Source organism: Tamandua tetradactyla, chromosome 14, assembly GCF_023851605.1.
Source record: "Tamandua tetradactyla isolate mTamTet1 chromosome 14, mTamTet1.pri, whole genome shotgun sequence".
NCBI classification, from domain to species: domain Eukaryota; kingdom Metazoa; phylum Chordata; class Mammalia; order Pilosa; family Myrmecophagidae; genus Tamandua; species Tamandua tetradactyla.
This window is the reverse complement of record NC_135340.1, coordinates 3,311,803-3,328,173: the sequence shown is the minus strand read 5'-3', so window position 1 is coordinate 3,328,173 and position 16,371 is coordinate 3,311,803. Positions and strand designations below refer to the sequence as shown.

Genomic DNA, 16,371 nt, shown 5'->3' with positions numbered 1-16,371 from the left:
ATGGGGGCAAAGTGTTTTCTTGGATGATAAATTTGATTATGCAATGATGGCTTTCCTGGACCGTATGAAGCAGTTCAGGGAACAGGTCGAGAAAAGGGAGTCAGGTTTCTATCTGCCCTGCAGGATGGATATGAAGAATGGCCTGATGGGAAACCCTGGATGTAACCGTGAGTACTACCCCATCAGAACCCTCCTGAACACAGAGTGGTAGTAGACAAAGGCTCTTAAGTTCATGCTTGTAAACTTGAAGTGGAGTCTTACTTGGGTTTCCTTAAGGTATTCACAAAAATGACATTTTTTCTTCTATGAGGGAGAACATTGCTTTAAGATATTTTGTAAGATCATAATAAGGTACTGCTCAGAATAGCAACAACAAAAAGATACAATTAGCTGTGAGCCTAGAGGGAAAAAAAACTTTCACACCTTGGTACCTAAGCTGGTTTGAAAGGACGTATGTACCCTAGAAAAGCCACGTTTTAATTTTAATCCCATTTTTTAAAGGAAGCCATTTCTTCTCATCTCTGTTCAGTACTGTATGTTTGAAACTTTGATCAGATTATCTCCCTGGAGATGTGATTTGATCAAGAGTGGTTGTTAAACAGGATTAAGTGGAGACGTGTCTCCACCCTTTCTAGGTGGGTCTTGATTCCTTTACTGGAATCCTTTAAAAGAGGAAACATTTTGGAGAAAGCTTAAGAACCTGAGGGAGCAGAGAACACCACAGCACCATGAAGCAGAGAGTTCACCAGCCAGCAACTTTTGGAGATGAAGGAGGAAAATGCCTCCCAGAGAGCTGGAGAGGAAGCTAGCAGGTGACGCTGTGTCTCCATGTGCCCTTCCAGCAGAGGGAGGAACTCTGACTGTGTTCACCATGTGCCTTTCCTCTTGAGAGAGAAATCTGAACTTCACTGACCTTCTTTGACTAAGGTATCTTTCCCTGGATGCCTTGGATTGGACATTTCTATAGACTTGTTGTAATTGGGACATTTTCTCAGCCTTAGAACTGTAAACTAGCAACTGATTAAATTCCCCTTTTTAAAAGCCATTCCATTTCTGATACACTGCATTTCGGCAGCTAACAATCTAGAATAGTTCCTTCCCCATCCACTGCCAGGGAACACCCCAGGCAGGATGGCTCTGAGTGACCACATCTCCCTTAATGATTTTCCTTTAATCAGTTTTTCCCTGGTCAGATAAATATGCCTGCAAGCTTTCAGCCCAGTTGTAGCCCTCTGTAAACAAAGGATACGCAGGGAAGGAAAGAACATCAATTTCTTCCATCTGGTATATAAAATCAGTAATCTAATATTTTTTATATTTGGCCTGTGTGATGGTTATGTTCAAGTGTCAACATGGCCAGCTTATGGTGCCCACTTGTCTGCAGTCAAGCACTGGCCTAACCATTATTGTAAAGATATTTTGTGGCTGCTTGATAAACCAGAAGGTTGGTTTATTAAATGATTAGTCAGTTGATTGCCTCTGTGACTGATTAAATCTACAATCAACTAAGGGATTGTCTTCTGCAATGAAAGAATCCAATCAGCCAGATTTAATCCAATCAGTTGAAAGCTAGACCTTTTTTTTAGACATCGAAACTTTATTTTATTCCATTTCTTTGGCCCATCTTGGTCACTCTCAACCCATGATGCCAGGACAAGGATCATCCCTGGATATCATGTCCCACAGTGCCGCAGAGATTTATAACATTAGAAGTCATGTCTCATCGATGGGAAAGTTTAGTGAGTTTATTTACAGAGTTGTGGGCATTTAATCTAATTCCAATTCTATTGTATGTGATGAATTGCTTTCCTCTTAATGCTTTCAGAATCCTCTCTTTATCTTTGAACATTGACATTCTGATTAGTATGTGTCTCAGAGTGGGTTTAGTAGGTTTTTTTCTGTTTGGATTACATTGTACTTGTATCTTTGTCTTTCATAAGACTTGGGAATATTTTTGCTATTATTTCTTTGAAATAATGCCTCTTTTCCCTTCTCTTTTCCTTCTGGGACACCCATGTCATGTATGTTTGTGAGCTGCATGTTATTCAATTCCCAGAGACCCTGCTCAAATTTTTCCATTCTCATCTCTTTATGTTCTTTTCTCATTTTTATTTCACATGTCCTGTCTTATAAGTTACTAATTCTTTCTTCTGCCTGTTCAAAACTGCTGTTGCTTGTCTCTAATATTTTTAATTTCATCTATTGTGCCTTTCTGTTAATTTTATTGCAGACTTTCAAATTCTTCTTTATGCTCACCCAATGTCTTTTTAATATCTTTTAATACATATTTTCCTTCATCTCTTTGAATTGCTTTAGATTTGTTTGAATATATGTGAATGGTCGTTACGACTTCTGTATCTCTCTTTTTAATTTGTTCCTTTGCCTGGCTATTTTCTTGTTTATTAATATGGCTTGTACTTTTTTGCTTGTTTTTTGGGCCTTTAATTATGTTGATGAGATTCTGAAGACTGGTTTCCCTCTTTTGTCTAAGTTTTGTTGCTGACAGTGTTCCTGTTAAAGCTCTTATTTGGCACGGGGTTTGTGAGTATTTCCCAGCCAAAACAGGGCCGAGACCACACACAGGGGGTGCAGAAGAACCCCAGAGGGACTTGGAGAGAGGCCAGGAAAGCAGCTTCCCAAGACAGCACATTCCAAGCCTGCCCCACACGTGGCACTATTTGGCAACGTATCTCTCATGGGCCCTACAACGGCAAGTTATTCTGGCACTCAGTCAACTCTTACTTCCAAGGCAGTTGGAAACAATGGTATTTCAGGAACCGTCTGAGTAGGGCCAAAAGAGGAGTGACCCAAAAATCCAAATTTGCAGGCCAAAGGCTGAGCCAGAATCTGCTGTATACACCTGCGTCCCTGGCAGGGAGAGAACTTCCTAAAATCTTTCAGTCTGCAGCAGCCCACTGGGAAGGAACAGAGCTATCATAGCCTGTCAGTCTTGAGGTGCAGGGATGGGCGACATGGGACATGGCCACCTGAGTCATTCACTGCAGTTTCTCCATCTGAGTAAACAATGCTATTGCAGACACCATGGGTGCCTGTCTGGAACAGGACAAAGCTGTGGGACCAAGATGTCCAATTTTGCTGGGCAACAAAAGGATCAGAATTGTGGCATGCTCCCCTGCCCCATTTCCAAGGGAGTAAGGCCTTCCCAAATTCCAGTCCAAAGAACTCTGGTATACAGGAACAGGGCTAACCAGAAACTACTAGATTCAAGGGTGGGGGAATAGACGCAAATAGGCACAGCCATGTGAGTCACTCACTGTAGTTTCTCCATTTCACTTTCTCTTGAGCCCAGAATAGCTGTTTTGGACAGTTTCTACCTGTCATCTAGATGTTTTTGCTGAAGAAAATGCTGAACTTCTTATTCCACCATCTTCCACTTTAGAGACTTTTATTGCAAGCTTATAGGGCCACCATCATTTGATGCAATTTCAGCTTATAGGATTCTGTAGATTTGTCTGTACCTGAAAACTTCCTGACATTCCTGTACTTATATGGACACCCCCATGTTAGCAAGGTTGATCCTGTGTTCCCCATGACAAGATTCAAGGTGAGACCTGACTCCTAGACACAGGACTAAGTGATGATTTGCCTGAAGAAACCCTTGACATTGAGCATTACTGATGACCAACAGGTGGAGTCCAGGAAATAGTATAACAGAGTTCTAGGCAAAGTACCCCTGCCAAAGATCTGATTCTCAGCACTCCATTCTGCACACACTCTGCCAATCTCCTTCTCACTCTGTTTGCCACTATATATATTTTTTATTTTTTTCACATGGGCAGGCACCGGGAATCAAACCTGGGTCTCTGGCGTTGCAGACAAGAACTCTGCCTACTGAGCCACCATGGCCTGCCCACACTATATATTTTTATATGCCTTAAATTTTCCTTCTTCCTGTAAAAAGACATTATTTTATGGCTTTTCATATGATGTAAATTCAATCAAGGAATGTCTTAGGATTGATATGGGAGGAGAATACAGCAAATGGAAAAGCAAGCCCTAGAATATCCATCCAAGATAATTTGAAAGATATTTAGCATGATTTACCACATCCTTAAAATACAAAACAAAAATATTTTCTATGTTAATTACAAAAATTTAATAGAAAAGGATGTTAGTACAAAACATGCCATTTGAAAGTCAGCATATATGACGGTCTCTTTCATTATGCTCTGTGCTGCATCAACAGAGGGAAACATTTGTGAATGATTAAGGAAAAATGGCAAAATTAGGAAATAGGGAAAGATTTTATATTTGATGACTAATTGGATAGATTTATAACTGAAATTTATGAATTTTCATGTTTCCTAAGGCATGGTATCTTTTGAGAGAAAATAGTAGAGTAGTATGGATTATCAGGAATTTTTAGTGTCCTATAAATTTGGGTGTGGACAATGATATAGATGCTTTCAGGATATAACCCCATAAATTTCATTTCATTATAATGACAAACAATTTTTCGATGTATGTGTAAATCATCCAGTTATCAAGTTGACATCACTAGGGCTGGAGTGGGTGGATTTCAGATCCTTCTGGACGGGAGCCACTGAGGAGAGGAGAGGAGAGCGTTGAGCATTAGTCTGGGGTTTTCCTGTTGGGATTCAGGCCTGCGTCTGTCAAGGAGGAGCTGTGGAAAGATTTGGGTTGGAGTCATATGTACTTGCCAGTCTGTCAAGGACATGAAGGAATGTCTCAGGGATAGTTCTAATTTGAAAGAGCATGAGCTGGAATGGACAAAGAAACATTTTCCCACTGTAGGGACAACTGGTAAAATTTGAAGATGACCTCTGGATTGGATCATAATATGGAAACCATTTTGTTTCCTGATTTGGGTTTGTGCGGTTACTTAGGGGAATATTCCTGATTTGAGAAAACATACACTGGTGTATTTTGTGTTAAGGGGTAAATGTGGTAAAGCTATAACCATTGGGAATTTGAGCAGACCAGGAGTTCTTTACATTGTTATTATAAGTTTATATATAAAATCTAAACATTCAATAATTATTTCGAAGTATTCTTAATTACCATGTCAATACCATGTCATTAAGGGAGAACAAGATTAAATCCCATTATAGAAACTAAACTACATAAATCCATGTCAGTCAAAGTTGTGATACTAATTTTGAATTTAATTAAGGAGGTAATGAATGAAATTTATATGAATGGGCACTTTGTATTCAGTGTTATGAATGATTTGGTGATGCTGTGTAAACAGCACTATGTCTGGAATCAAGTTTTGCACATGAGCTCCTTCACCTGGGAAATCTGAAGACTAACTGTCCTTTAGGCAAGGCTGAATGCTACAGCGAAAGGTACTTACTTGTCTCTGGTTGAAACATTGAGGAAAGGCTTTCCCACATAGGTGACCTTCCTAAGGTTTCACTACAGTGTGAGTTCTCTTATGCTTTCTAAGGTTAGAATAACAGGTGAAGACTTTCTAGCATAAATGACATTCATAAGGTTTCTCTCCAGTGTAAGCTCTCTAATGTGTTCTCAGGTTAGAACTTTGAGTGAAGGCTTTCCCACATAGATGACATATATAGGGTTTTTCTCCAGTGTGAATTCTCTCATGTACTCTAAGATTAAGAACAAGAACTGACAGCTTTCCCATATAGATGATATTCATAGCATTTCTCTCCAGTGTGAGTGTTCTTATGTTGTCTAAGATTAGAATAATGGGTGAAGACTTTACCACAGAGATAACGTTCATAAGGTTTCTCTCCTGTGTGAATTCTTTCATGTTCTTTAAGGGCAGAACATTGAGTGAAGGCTTTTTTACATAGATGGCATTCATGAGTTTTCTCTCCAGTGTGAATTCTCTCATGAACTCTAAGTAAGAACCAAGACTGCAGGCTTTCCCACATAGGTGGCATTCATATAGTTTCTCTGCAGTGTGTGTTCTCTCATGTTGTCTAAGGACAGAATAATGAGTAAAGGTCTTACCACACAGACGACATTCACTGGGTTCCTCTCCAGTGTGAATTCCCTCATGTACTCTAAGGACAGAACACTGAGTGAAGGCTTTCCCACATAGATAGCATTCATAGGTTTCTTTCCAGTGTGAGTTCTCTCATGTTGCCTCAGTTCAGAATATTTAATAAAGCTTTCCCACATAGATGATATTCACATTGGATTTCTCTCCAATGTGAGTTCCCTTGTAATGTTTATGGTCAGAGTTTTGAACAAAGGATTTATCGATTACATGACATTCATATGACTTACTTCTAGTGTGAAAATGCTTTTGTTGATTAAAAGATGATTGGTCTTTGAGGGCTTTTCCAAATAGATTGCTGAAATAGGATTTCCTTCCCTTGTTAGTTAAGACAGGTTGAGTCACTACAGACCTTTTAGTACAATCTTCTAGCAATTCATTATATATAATGCCATTCTTTTGAGTATGAGAATTTTGCTTCTAGGAAGTAGGGGAGAGAAAATGATGTGATGGTAGATATGTCTTTCCTGCAGATATGATGCATGGATAGCATTTCTTGTTCTTTAAGCCTACTTTCCCTGCCTGAATTCTGGTTTTGGAACAATCCAATTCCTTCTCCCCACAGTTCCCTCCCTTGTACCAACTTTGAAGCTATATCTGATTTATAGACCTGATATCCCACTGAAAGAAGATGACTGATATTCTCCAGCATCACATCTCTGAGCAGCTTTCTCTGGGATGTATCCAGCATGACCCAGTCTTCTTGAGTGAATTCTATAACTACATCTTTCAAGTTCACTAACTCCAGTGGCTGCATTGTCAACAACTCAGCTGACAACTGTCTTCCTCTGGGTTTACACTCACAACAAGATATGTATGATGACACCTTCACCAAATTCCAATGCTCAGAGGTTCTTTATCACACTAGAGAAAGTATCGTTTTCATGGAGGACTCTCCTTTAATGCAGTTGGCATTGTCATCAGTCATGCATGTGGCCCAGGTACTCTGCTCTGTGGCAAAGCCTAGATTTTTAAGGGAAAAGAGAGAACTTTCACTTTTTTCCTCAGCCAACTAGCCTCTGCCTAAGTTCTTCAAAGACCTTCATCAGAGTTGCCAACCTTGCAGTCTGCCTGATTTTGGACTCTTGCCTCCCCATGCCAGCCAGCCTCTCCTGCGGAGTTCATTGGAGTTGTCAGCTTCACACCCTGCCCTACAGACTTTGGATTCCTGTATCCCCACAATTGCATGGGACACCTTTTTGATTTTGGAGGGGAAGGGGGTGGATACATGGTCTGGGAATCAAACCCGGCTCTCCTGCATCAAAGGCGGGCATTTTAACCACTGAACTACCTGTGCACCTGGTGAGACACTTTTATAAATCTCATATTTACAGATATCTCCTGTTGGTTCTGTTTCTCTAGGGAACACTGACTAATTCAGCATGGCAACCAGAGAGTCTGGTCATGGCCTGTTTGGACTCTTTAAAGACAAAATTAGATCTCAAAGGACCAATGGACGAGATTGCCATCTTAGAGTCTTAGGACTACCCTAACAAAGTACCACAAATGGGGTAGCTTGAAGTAACAAAAATTTATTGTCTCACAGTTCTAGAAGCTGGAAGCTCGATGTCACGGTGCTGGCGGGTCAGGCTTCCTTTGAAGCCTGTAGGGAAAAGTCTGCTCCAAGCATCCCTCTTGGCTTCTGGCAGTAGCATGCTGGCAATCCATGGGGTTCTCCACCTCATCACATAGCATTCTCCCTCTATCTCTCTCCACACATGTCCAAAATTTCTCTTTTTAAAAGGACACCAGTCACATGGCACCAAAGACCCACCCTACTCCAATATGACCTCATTTTAACTTGCCTAATTCCATCTGTAATTAACCTATTTCCAAAGAAGTTCACATTCTGAGGTACTAAGACTAGGACTTCGAAACATATATTCAATCCATAGCACCACCCACACAGCCTGTCACATGGGGGGCGGGGTGACTGTATTCCAGTGTTGTAACAGGAAGGACTGAGCAATTAAGTGTCAGGGAGGATTTGAAAAATTACTTAAGTTTGGAGTTTACAACTTTGTCAAAGTCTCAGAGGGAAACCCTCTGAACCAACTCCAGTCTCTAAGACTTGTTTGACCTCATGAGGTGAACAAAACTCCCTAAGATCCTGCCTAACAAATGGTATTTCTCTTTACTCATACAAGACAGTGTGGGCTACAGCATATAGAGAGAATGGGCCTGGTTACCCCAATAATCAGTCCTTTTACCAGCCCTCCCACTCAACCTCATGGTATATCTAACCACAGAGCCACTGTAAGCAATTCTCTCTTAAAGATATTCATGAAAATCACTCAATGGGCCTTTGAGGTCCTCTAAGTTCAAGAACTACAGTGGGCAATATAGAAGATTCAAAAAAAGAAAAAGATACATCACCAGCCTTAAAGAGAGTACCATCTAGCTTGGAAGGCACAATAACAGTAGGGAGCATGTTAAGGAAAAGATACTGTTCAGATGCTCAGTCATGACTTAAAACCAAATGTAGTCTAATTGACACAGCAGGGAATAACAAAGAATTTCTTAATTAGGATACTTCTTATCCTTCTAATGTCTATTCTAATTATTTTTCTCACACAACCAAGAATTTTGTTACTTATTAAATACTGAAACACCCCTGAACAAATGTGTATGAATTTCCACCAACACGTAGGCATTTCGCCATTTTGCATTTCACCACAGGGACCCAGGTTCAGTCAAAGTCATGCTGTGATTCCCACAAGTAAGGTACAGGGTAGAAGCGAAGCTAGTATTTTCCTTCCAGATAGATGTATAATTAAAATCTTGATTCATGAATTTGCTAATTGAACTTCCTGCTGTGGACATAGGACATTCTTGGCAGGAGGAACAAGGAACTGCTCCAGAGGACTCAAATTGCTGTATTTTTCTAAGTACTTCAATTGCCTGTCTTGAAAAAGTGATTAGAAATAAAAGAAAGAACATGAGTGGGAGTTAATCTGAGAAGGAGTTAAAAGGGGGAAATGGTTGTAGAAATGGTGATAGGCACTTTCCAAGTGAGAAGAAATTGGAAGAGGAATTAATCAAGTATGGGGGGCTTTCTGTTCTTGAAATGAAGAAGTTACTGAGGAGCAGAGGGTTGTGCTTTGTTTCCATCGCGGCATGGATGGCAATGTCAGCCCCCGGCCAGCTTCAGCTGTTTGTGTTCATACTGGAGGCTGCCACACGCTTCCTGGGGAGTCAGTGGGAAGTCACTGGCTGCCATGTCAACAGCCTGCATCCCGCTAAGCAGCGGAGTTCGGAAATTACAAAGAATGCTGCCGGGCCCCAGGCAGACATGCCAGACTGTTCTTGAGCAGCCACCCACCATCCACCCTTCTCAGCTTCTGTGCAAGTATCTTGAGTGTCTGGTTTTCTCCAGCCCTCTTCTCTCTACTCCAAACTCAGAACCTCAGCTAGCTGGCCAGGACTGCTTGCTGACCTCATTCCCTGAAACCCCATCTGTAGTACTTAGGAAATGTTCAATAAATACTTGCTGAATATATGAATAATTCTGCCCATTTCCATCTCTTTCCCATTTTGGTTTCTAATCATTTTAGCATAGCACTTTCAAAGGTATTTCCCCAGTCCACACCTTCTGGATCTGTTACCCCATCCACCAGACTTTCAATCCCTGCCTGGAGCTAGACCAGATTTAACGCCCACTTGGTCTTGACTCCAATGGCTGGTACCTTCTCAAGAATGCTCCCTTACTGACTCCCCACCAACTTTTTTATTCTACATCTCTAAATTCAGTTAGTTCCTTCATTTCCAGCCTGTGTACTACCAGCATCATATGCAGTCTGATAGCCCAACTTAGCATTCCCGAAGTCTGTTTTATGAAATGCTAATTCTTTGAGATGTTAATAAATGGAACAATAAAAAAATTCTACGACTAAATAATATGTGGAAACACTGTGTGTTATATTCTCAACTTGGAAATTTCACATCACTAAAAAGTTCTGAAGCAGGAGTTAAGGGTGAGGAGAGACAAAATTTTGTGTACACAAGATTTCCCAAATCTATTTCAGCATGGGACTCTTTTGTCACATGATGACAACTATTAATATCCACAGAGCTATATCCCCTACAGTACACTTTGGAAAATACTGCTATAACCCCATTCTAGGAGTAAATTCAGAAATTAAGTATAGAGGCCACACCAGAAGAGGGTTACAGGTATCCTGATCAATAGAAACTAAGGAAGACTTTGTAAACAAGAAGAGTCCAGGGCTTGATCTACCAAAAGTGGTGATTATAGCTGGGAGAAAAACAGGGGAGCTTTTCAGGAAGGTGAGATTCAGGAAAGGGAAGTCTGAAACCTGTTAGAGTTGCCAGTGAAAGCTGGAAAGGAGGAGACACCTGTGGGATATACTGTGTCCAGAAGTACCTCTCAGGTATAGGGTCCCCACTGACAGTGAGAACCATAAGAAAGAGAGGGACCAGTAAGTGACCAAATTATCAACACATCACACCCAGTAGAGTCCTTTTTAGGTGAAAAAAAAGGTCAGTTCTGAGATCAGAAGTCATAGCTTATTCTCTAAAAAACATACTTCTCTTTAAATTCTTGGTTCCCTCTCAGCCTAATTTTTCACATTCTGATTCAACACCCATCTATCTGCTCTTGTCTTAAGAAATCCTTTTATAGCTAAACCACTACTTAAAAGAAAATGATGTTCAGATTTGCTATTTACCTTCCCTGATTTTACCTATAATATAAGCACACTTATCTCTTTGGGGATTCATACTGTAAACTGAATAAATCTCTCACTTTAATAATACAGCCCCTTGGTCATTTAAATCTCAGCTTTTTCTGAAATACCATATTGGCAAAGTAATCCTACTGCATAGGGTTTTCCTTTCTACACATAGGCCAAGATGAGATGTACCCACTAAATTGTATCTCAGGCACTGAACACAGTCTGCTTTACAACTTTAGAAAGGTTATAAAGATACCTGCTCTCTACCAAGCGTTTTGCATATTTTAAATTTCTAAAAGCCAGAGAGGACAGACTCTTGAAGTGTCTGAAGATAACAGTATCTGCATTCATTATAGCCAAACAATAAACAATATGGAACATGAGTTGCTGCCAACCACCAGTTAGCCGTTTGCCTTCATAATTTGGGTGTAGTTCTGTCCAGGAAAAGGGGTAGGATTACTTCTTCATAAAATATAAATTTTTTCTATAATTCCTTCCTCAACTCATACATACACATGTACAAGACGTACCTCTTTTACTCTTGCCCAATTTGGAAACTTTGCCCATGCTAAGGAAGCTTCATGATGAAAGCTCTTACCTTTCTAGGTGAAAGCTCCTTTCACTGTAGAAATGTCATCCAAGGTATTGCATGTGTGACATCATATGAAGCTTCTTAGCTAGAGAAATTTTAATTCACCTTTCCATTCATCTTCACTTTTGCAAATCTCTCAGGCCGCAAACTCTGGGACAGAGGCATCAGCAGAACTCTATGAATGATGTATGCCCTCCCAGGGTTGTATTCTTTGGCATGTAAATTATTTATTTTGTTGTTCCTTTTCATAAATGTTCTTCTCCAATCAACTTTTTTGTTAATCACCTCAGTGGCTGAGTGACTGAATTCAGAATTTCATTAAAATTGCTCAGTAACAGTAATTAGTTTGGGCATTCACCCATGTACATCCCACACCTGCAAAGGAGTAGGGAGGAAGAAAAATGTTTTTAAGCAAAACTCATTTGTTTCTCTTCATTTCCCCCTTTAAAATAAGCTACAGCTCCCAGACAAAACATGAATAAAAATTCTACTACTTCAACTCTTCGATCAAAAACATCTATTAAATTATCAATCTTGCATTAAATACCCTCCTAAGTCCTGGAGAAAGCAAAGAAGGTTATAACTCCATCCAGGCTCCAAATCTACAGTTCTCATCTAGGTACAGTTTTGATTCCTGGGGAGATGCGGCAACATCTGGACATTTTTGGCATCTAATGGGTGGAGGCCAGGAATGCTGGTAAACATCCTTCAATGCAAAGAACAACCCCCATAAAATACTCATCTAGCCTAAAATGTCAATAGTGCCAAGGTTGAGAAAGCCTGCCCTAAATTAAATATATGGCAGTCTAATAATAGAAACATGAGAGAAGTTCCCCAAGACTGGAAAGAGGTTCATCTAGACAAGAGAGAGAGAGGACACCTAATTTTATGAAATAAAGAAGTTTAAATCTACTTTAGGAAGCAACACTAACTCAGAGAAACTTGTTTAAGTCAACCTTTGAGTGAGAACAATCGCCCAAATCTCACAGGCTTTTAACAACAAATATTAATTACTTGCTCATGTTTTAGGTCAGCTACTGCAGCACCACAGACTTTCTCATTCTAGGAATGAAGCTGAAGGAGCAGGACTTGTTTGGAGCATGTTACTCTGTGGCAGAGGGGAAGAGAGAGAGAAGAGGCAGCACTCACCATTTCTTGAAGAAGAGCATGGCACATGGCACAGCTGTTCACATTCCATTGGCAAAAGCCAGTCATAGGCTCAAGTCCAAAGTCGCAAAGGTGGACATGGTTAATCCTCTTACAGGGAAGGGGGCCCTAAATTGCAAGAAATGCTAATAATTATCCCAAAGAACAAATATCAGAAAATACAACTGATACTGGAGAACCCTGGGAGTTCTCGAGACCTCAGCCAGGTTCTGGCGCATGAGCATTCTTTTTTTTTTTCTTTTATGTATCCCCTTACATATATATATTTCTGTGTGTGTGTGTATGTGTGTGTGTGTGTGTGCATGCATGTATGGCAGATGTGTGATATGTACATCATAGGAAATTTTGTTCCCAGCATTTTGGTGTTTTGGGTTTTTTGGGTGTATGGGCCAGGAAACAAACCCAGGTCTCCCTCATGGCAGGCAAAAATTCTACCACTGAAATACCTGTGCACCTGCTGTGAGGGTGCTTGACTCATTGCAGGAAATAATTCAAGAACTAGTCAGTGTGTACAGCCAGAGAACCCAAGGACGGGTCAGTGCGTTCAGCCAGAAGTTTAATGCGCAGCAAAAGCATGCACTCAGTGAGGGTGAGTGCAGCACTCTCCAAAGGAGGAGAAGTGCTCGGAGGTGAATCCTGCATTATAAGGACTTGGAGGGACTCCTCCCCCTCTGGCATGCTAATAAGGGACTTTGCATTGGCTCTTTTCAGGTGCTGACCTGGATGAGGAAATCTGTTATGAATCTTAGGGTCACTTCCCCTCCCTCCTTCCACATCCAACCTGCCTCACAACCATGGAATGATATGAGAGGCTATGGGAATACTTAAAAGGAGAAAGAAAATTAGGATGGTCTGGGAAATAACCATGGATTATGAGGACATTGAGACAGAATAAAGAAAGGAAACTAGCACTCACTGATGACCAGGATGTGCCAGGAACTGAACAACTCCCTTTCTCATTTGGCCTCAGTTAATTCTGCCAAGTCAATAAGGAAACAAACTCATTAACTTGCTTGCAATCATTCACCTAGTAGTTGTTTAAATGCCTGGGTTCTAAAATCCATGTTCTTTCCAATATATGGCACAAATGGGTAAAATTTAGAAAGTTGAAAAGAAGAAAGGAGAGTATTGCAGGGAAGAGAAATGACAAGATTATAGTCACAGAAACAGGATTTTCTTTTTTACATGACAGTAAAAAGCTGCCCTGATCAGAACAGCAGGTCAAGTTGTAAGAGCTAAAGATTAGTAGGAGAACGGGCACAGCCCAAACACCCCAAAGGATTGGGAGAAAGATCAAAGAAGAAGGTGGAGTTTTAACAGAGAAGATAGGATTTAACACATGAGTATGACTACTGAATTATTATATTGATATTTCTTTTAGTCTATAGTGTTTTGGAGCAGCTGGAAGGAAAAAACTAAAATTGTGAAATTGTAACCCATACCAAACTCTGAAATCTGTTCTACAACTAACTGTTGCAATGTGCTTTGAAATTTATTGCTTTTCTGTACATATGTTATTTTTCTCAATTAAAGAAAAGAAAGATTCGTAGGAGAGACTGGGTTACACAGAGCCTATATAGCCCAGAAAAGTGATGAGGGAAGAAATGATAGACTGGGGTTGAGACATCTTGCAATTAACAGCTGAGTGAGCCTGGGCAAGTGTCCACCAGCTCTGGAGGTCAGTTCACTCATTTATGAAGTTGGGAAGGAGAATGCAGGGACAGTTGATTTCTAAATTCCTTTATGTAGGCCATGCATAGTGATCAAGTAGATTTTATGGAAGGTCATAAACTTGATAATAAAAGGCCTCTTGTTTTATTGCCCCACCCTACCCCCACCCCGGGTTCCTCAGTTCCCTAGCCCCTGGCTGCAAGAGATGCTGGGAAGGAAGCGAGGCTCAGAAAGACCTGCCTCTGCCGTGGCCCTATTTTAGAAGGCCAAAATTTCTGATGTTCTGTGGGAAACCACTGTTACCGACATGACGGGTGACATGTTTAAGAGAGATAAATGTGGCATGGACTATGCCATGAGGAAGGGGGGCAGGTGGCTAGAGTCAGAAGAGGCTACAGGCGGGGTTCTGTGGCCATTTGGTGAGGGGGTCATGGGGGCTAGGAGGGAAGCAGTGGGAGTGGAGAAGACGAAGCACCAGGAGCCATTTCCAAGGTAGCAGTGAAAATGCACAGGCCTCAGAGTGTTGATTCAGGGCTGAGATCTAAACTGATTTCCCTTCTGAAATAGATCCTTGAAATAAATTGAGAATGATTTAAATTCTGTTCTCTTCACCTCCTCAGGGTAAAAACTGTTCAGTGTTTCTTAACAATTCAAACAAGTCAAAACTTTGGCCGCTTTAAAGCTCTCAGAAGGTCATTGTCACTCCAGTAAATTAGTAAGTGTATTCTGGGTCCAGTTGTAAAAGGCCCACTATTTACTGTGTCCCTGGCAGTATCAAGCTCCCTGTAGGTGTGCACTGAATGTGGAATGATAGTGATTGCTTATTAAAAGTTTTACATTTGAACTCCCACTGATTGCTTCCTAGCTCAAAATAGAAAAAACAACTAGCATGGCTTTTCCCCAGTAAAATATAGAAAATAGGCATTCTATAACCATACCAGCTGAAATATGACACATTTCCAAAATCTTAGGTAACTCTTAATTCCATAAAGTCCGTATGTCGGAGTGAGGAGGTATGAGCTAGTAGCCCAAGGGAGCTTTTCCAAACTGGAAAGCAGAATGCAGGTGAACTTCAATCACTTTGAGGGAAGAAGGCAGCGGGAAAGCCAATCCTTTCAGCAGATACGCATAAATCAGTCAACCCTCAAAAATTCCTTTTAAGCTGGGCAATTTGAGAACAAGAACCAGAAATAGGAAGTGAAAAAAAGAAACTGCTTCCAGAGCCAGTGCCCAGCCATGGTTCTGCTTCCTCTTTCCACGCTTGTGCTGTCATTCAGAGATGCCTCCTAAGTACAGACATCTTCAGAAAACTTTCCATCAATTTAGCTCATAACAATTTATTATGATTTGGGGTTTAGGGAGGTACAAATAAAAAGAAAAAAAGGCAATCCTTATCCTTGAAGCATTTATAAGACCACTGAAGAAATAAAATGAAGAACTATCAAATAGCCCAACAAAAGAGTAAATTATCCAATGCTGTAAGCAAGAGTGACGCTTAGAAGAGTGCAGCCTGGGAAAATCCTGACTGTCTGGTCCACATCTGCCACCGGTGCTCTGGGCTTAGCTTCTTTTCTGTGTGCCGGACACTGTGCCAGGTGCCAGGAGTACTGACACTGGCCCCAAGTCTAGTGGTGAAGACCGTGATAGAAGTATAAACCGCACGGCCTACAGAAAGGGCCAGTCGGCCGTGACCTCTCGGCCTCTAGCAGGTCCAAGAGTCACAGAGCCTCAGTGCCAGCTGGGGTTTCATCAGGGGGCAAAGCCTGAGCTATGCCTCGAGGAACTGGTTCGACTTAGATGAGATGATATGGATAGGAAGTGGACAATGTGAGCAGAAGTAAAAGAAGAGAGAAAAGGAAGGAAATCCCCTTCTCGGGATTCGGATCCATGGAGGGGAATTGCCAGAGATGAATTTGTGTCAGATTAAAGAAAACGTTAAAAGCTAGATCCAGAGGTTTAGAGCTTGTCCTGTGAGGATCCTGGGGAGGTTTTCTTAGCTAGTACCATCAAAGTTGATGAAGGCAACATATCGGAAGGACTGAAACCACTGCAAATGGTGAACACAGGATGATAACTTGGATAATCAGTGAGACTATTTACTGGGACAGAAAAGCTGAAAGAAGGGACATGTGCATATGGACAGGTGACAAGCGTGGCCTGAGTAATGCCGAGCTCCAGATGATGCAGGTGAAGGGTTGGTTTTGCAGAAGGTATCTATCCACTTTACATCTCTATTT

At 41.0% G+C, this 16,371-nt stretch overlaps 1 pseudogene; it reads right to left on the bottom strand.

The window, feature by feature from the left end:
- Positions 1-5,389: 5,389 nt before the first annotated feature.
- LOC143656448 (uncharacterized) lies at positions 5,390-6,767 on the bottom strand (annotated as a pseudogene).
- Between the last annotated feature and the right edge of the window lie 9,604 nt (positions 6,768-16,371).